The 5,314-nt window shown below is 35.0% G+C and overlaps 1 long non-coding RNA gene across 1 annotated transcript; it reads right to left on the reverse strand.

Moving 5' to 3' along the window:
- Positions 1 to 2,624: 2,624 nt before the first annotated feature.
- Positions 2,625 to 5,017, reverse strand: LOC132298845 (uncharacterized). The gene is made up of 3 exons (XR_009479975.1): positions 4,928 to 5,017; positions 2,972 to 4,741; positions 2,625 to 2,772 (listed from the first exon to the last, which is right to left on the reverse strand). It is a non-coding gene; the product is annotated as an uncharacterized LOC132298845 (long non-coding RNA).
- Positions 5,018 to 5,314: the final 297 nt, after the last annotated feature.

Here is a 5,314-nt window from a genome sequence, read left to right on the forward strand (position 1 = left end):
TCCTTTCCTTGGACTGCAGCTCGGAATGATTTTTACCCTCTTAACCTGATTTTCTTGGGGGCATTCTGGGCATTTTATAATGCATAGTTTTTTTTTGTTTTCCGTCCACATTACCGGGTAAAAAACTTGATTTTATGAGGGGTTTCTTCTTTGATTTTTTCAAAAAAAGTCCGTTTAGATGCCTGTTTTTACTCTCAGTTGCAGCAGCAATGGGTCAGCAACACTGTAACTGTCATGACCCTCTTTTTGTTTTTGACCTTTCTCCCTCGTCTGGACTCCAAATCGAGTAAAATTTTGTTTTGAACTTGACTATTTTTTTGTTGTCTTTCCAACGATATGCTCGGTTGCACCCAGATCTTCCTGGATAATTACCAGTTTACCCTTTGTGCTTTGTATGTCCATTTTTCTTTGTTTCGCCGTTCCTCCTTCGTCCGGACTCCGAATCATGCGATTCTTGAGTTCATCTTGATTAGTTTTTCATTGTCTTTCCAGCGGTGTACTCAGTGGCACACGAATCAATAGTTTTTGAAATGACTATTGTGCCCCTAGGGGCCTTAATTGTTATTTTTTTGTGATTTTTTGCTTCCGCGTCAGGTCTCATTGAGTTCTACAATCTCATGGAAGGTCACTTTGACTTCTTAGAGTCTTATTTTTAGTTTTCACTTTCACATTCGGATCCGTTATCGAGTTAATCTACGGTTCATCACAGGATGCAATGGCTTGAAAAACCAGGGACGTCACAGTAGGGGTCTCCCTAATACATCAAGTGTTGCCTTTTATTTGAGCAATTTCTATTTCTTTTTTATTTTATCTTGAGAACTGTATGTTGATATGAAAATTGTTGTAATTATGAAAGTCTTTAAGTGTTAAAGCATTATTTATATAAACTTTGTGTCAAAAGACTGATTTATTTTGTTGTATGAAGGTTGTGTCAATGTTTAATTGATGGCATGTTATTGTGTATATAATTTTATGTTGAGCATGCTTAAGGAGGCTTCTTGTATATGCCATACTTGAGATAATGATGTCCTTATTGTATTGAATTCTCTAAACATACCATGATCTTATTTGTTTTTCTTTTTTTTTTAGAATATCTTGTACATACTTGTTGGATTAGAAAGGTTTTGTTAATGTTTTTGTTACCAAATTGGTGAGCTTGATGGTTGAGATCACGTAAAACATTACATTGCATGTCATGGCATAAAAAGAGGATTTTGAAAAGGATTTGGGAAAGGAAGTTTTATGAAAGGAAAGTTTTATTTAAAGGGGAAGGTTTTTTTTTTTCAAATGAACCAGATTTCGCGAGTCCGAGGCTAACTTGACCTAGAGGGAGCGCGGCCCGGTGTAGGGCGTAAAAAAGTTTATATTAGGTCCTTTAACGGTTGCCAAATTTGGAACTAGGGATAGCTATCAATCTTGCCTGAGTAAAGTCGGTTAACGGGTTTTGAAAAAGTGTATATTGGGTCGGTGTAGACCAAGTTGGTGAGGGGATGCATCTCATATCATATCATGCACTTGGAATGTAAAATTGTTCTTATGACTATGGATACTGCTTGTTATGTGTTAAATGTTGTTCGAATTCCCATGATATGACCCTAGCTTCATTTCTATCCCCTGATGTGTTATGTGGCTCAAGGGAGTCCAAAATTGATGCATTAGGCGACTTCCACTGAGCTTTATGTTCACCCCATTACTTAAATATTTTTTCAAGAGATGGGAAAGAAGTGGCGGACGACGTTCCATTACAAGCTTAGTTTGGATTAGAGGACCGTTTTGTTAGTTTTTGTAACCAAAGTTTTACGTTGTAATGATGCATTTATGTTTTGTATAATTTTATACTTGGAAACCTTGTAATTATAATGATGAGCATGAAGTAACTCTTGTAAAATGTCTCAGTATATGTTAGGACTCTTAATCATGTTTTTGGGACTGTAATTATTATGGATTTAGATTATTTGGTATGTAGTTGTCGTACCATGAAATGAACTATGTTGGGGTATAATGAATGTATGAATGAAATGTTGAAATGTGTTATATTGCAGTGCTTTGGAACAGGGTAGATAAATTTTAAGGTCCAAGTAAGGCCATTGCATTCTTATATTTTTGCAACAGGTTGTAGTAGGAATTTTTCAGCAGAGGTCATGCCGAATTTTTGGGTCGTTACACATTTGGTATCAGAGCAATGGTTTGAAAACCATTAGAACGACGGGTAGATGCCTACTTAGGGTTGTGTGGAAGGTGGATTGCATTGTTTATGTGCTTACTGTTTTATGAAGCATGCTTACTTTCTACTTGCTTACATGTTTACAGTTTCAAGGCATACCTATTCGCTAAGTGTTTATGTGTTTAAATATCAGTATATATGTAATTAAATGAAGTGTTAATGTGATTTGAAAACATGTTAATTGTGATAAGATGACGAGTATGGGGATTATGGTAACGGTAAGTGGTAGGCATGGTTTGTGCAGTTTTATTTTAAATAATAATGTGGCAAACAATGAGCACGGAAGGTGCATGCATGTCTCGTATGGTATTGTGATGGTTTTTTTGTAACGCCCCGAATTTTTTTTAAATAAAATCCTCAATTTATTCAAATCAAAATACTTCAATTTACACCCAGGATCTCAAAAGAAAATACCATTTTATTAAAGCAGAATCAATGCCAAAAAAATGAATACAACATCTCTCAAAATAAATAAATTAATTCCTCAACTCCTACTCTTCCACCTAATCCCGCAACTAGCAATCCAAGCTTATCCTCAGTACCTGAAACTATGGGGGGGGGGGGGGGGGGGGTGAGACAGTATGAAAAACCATAACAAAGATTTCAAGAAGTTTCATGCAAAATTAATTTCACAAAAATATACATATATATTTAAACAAAAATACGTATATGCAATTTAAACAAAAGAGCAATCATAAAATATTTGAAACAAATCATCCAAGCCATTCAAGGTATGATGATCCTTACACTGAAAATGAATTAATCACTGAATTATCTGAGCATACTCTCGGCCCTCACCTTGTGACTTCTCAAAAACTCTCTAAAAATCTCTAATACTCTAATATTGTCTTTGAATACCTCATTGCACAACAAACACCCAATAAATAGACAATTTGTGCCGACAAAGTGCAAACAGCTCACCAAAAATATCAAACAATTAGTTCTCAAGTGGAACCCACACTTTTATCATTACAATCATTTCTTTCTTACTTTCGGCAACCCACCACATCGCTGCTCCCTTATCTTTAATTCATCTGTATCATCACACATACCGCACACAATCACAATCTTATTCTGTAAACAAGGCCCTAAAGTCAAAGAAAGTTGCAAAACAAATCAATAAGTGGGTCCCGCCACTTCACATCACCATTTCATTACTTTTCCCACAAATTTTCGTCAACCACATTTCTATCAGACATAATAAAAATATATATGTAATATATATATATATATGCATAATATGCAACTAAACCATTTCAACCCCATAATATCTTAAGTGGGTCCCACTAGCACATCACCATTTATTCTTTTCTTTTTCTTTTTTTCTTTCTCTTTTATTTCGGCCAAGCCCATTTGCTTCTTCATCTGATGCCATATATATATATATATATATATATATATAATGCAACCAAAACTTTCCAAAACAAAACCCATTTCTCTTCCTTCAATTTGGCACCTGCCATCCTCTTATCTCCATCCATTATATTTATATTTGTCTTCCTTCCATCACCAATGTATATACAATATACATAAAATAACCAAACTACTCCTTTACTAATCTCAAAATAAAAATTAATAATTTAATCAGATACCCATTTCCATTCCTTCTTCATTTCGCCATCACCAAAAATCCATTAACTTAATAAAAATAAAACTAATTTATTAAAAGCAAATCCAAAAGGCACAAAATACTAATAACCCAAAAATCAATTTTTTTATAAATTGAACATCATAGCTCAACCTCCAATTGAGTAAGTCTCCAATAAAAATTAAAATTCAATCTTCAATTGGAAAGTCTCTAATGATACAAAAATAATAATGAAATAAATATAATTAAAACTCTAAAAAAATTCGGATTGTCACATTCTCCACCACTTAAAAAGAATTTCATCCCGAAATTCAGGCCCAACAATTTTCGCATACCCGAAAACCTCAAAAGTGGCAAAACAAAATCCAAAAATCCTTACTCCAGGCGATGCGAGATACTGTGACATACAAAACGTTGTGGTAGCTGACAGTGCTAGTTACCCGCCCACACACTCTGTAACCATTGTGGTAGCTAGTCGATGCCGTCACCTACCCACAAAATAAGACCAATAATAAAAAAGGCAATACCACATGCTGAATCACAATTATTGACCATCCCAGTAGCTATCAGTGAACGACACCCGCCCACACACACTAGGCTACGAGCGGTAGCAAATCAGAATTAAACACTCGCCCACTCACACCCGTCTAGCTACAACATCACTACACTCACACTTCCGGCTGGGTACAGGCTTTGATACCATTCTGTAACGCCCCGAATTTTTTCTGAATAAAATCCTCGATTTTTTCAAATCAAAATACTTCAATTTACACCCAAGATCTTAAAAGAAAATACCATTTTATTGAAGCAGAATCAATTCCACAAAAATGAATACAACATCTCTCAAAATAAATAAATTAATTCCTCAACTCCTACTCTTCCACCTAATCCCGCAACTAGCAGTCCAAGCTTATCCTCGGTACCTGAAACTGTAGGGGGGTGAGACAGTAGGAAAAACCAAAACAAGGATTTCAAGAAGTTTCACGCAAAATTATTTTCACAAAAATATACATATATATTTAAACAAAAATACGTATATGCAATTTAAACAAAAGAGCAATCATAAAATATTTGAAACAAATCATCCAAGCCATTCAAGGTATGATGATCCCTACACTGAAAATGAATTAATCACTGAATCATCTGAGCATACTCTCGGCCCTCACTTTGTGACTTCTCAAAAACTCTTTAAAAATCTCTAAAGCTCTAATATTGTCTTTGAATACCTCATTACACAACAAACACCCAATAAATAGACAATCTATGCCGACACAGTGCAGACAGCTCACCAAAAATATCAAACAATTAGTTCTCAAGTGGAACCCACACTTTTATCATTACAATCATTTCTTTCTTACTTTCGGCAACCCACCACATTGCTGCTCCCTTGTCTTTAATTCATCTATATCATCACACATACTGCACACAATCACAATCTCATTCTGTAAACAAGGCCCTAAAGTCAAAGAAAGTTGGAAAACAAATCAATAAGTGGGTCCCAC

The sequence above is a fragment of the Cornus florida genome, unplaced genomic scaffold (genome assembly GCF_030987335.1).
Source record: "Cornus florida cultivar Cherokee Brave unplaced genomic scaffold, ASM3098733v1 CherokeeBrave_3.0.0_Hap2_Chr03, whole genome shotgun sequence".
Lineage (NCBI taxonomy): Eukaryota > Viridiplantae > Streptophyta > Magnoliopsida > Cornales > Cornaceae > Cornus > Cornus florida.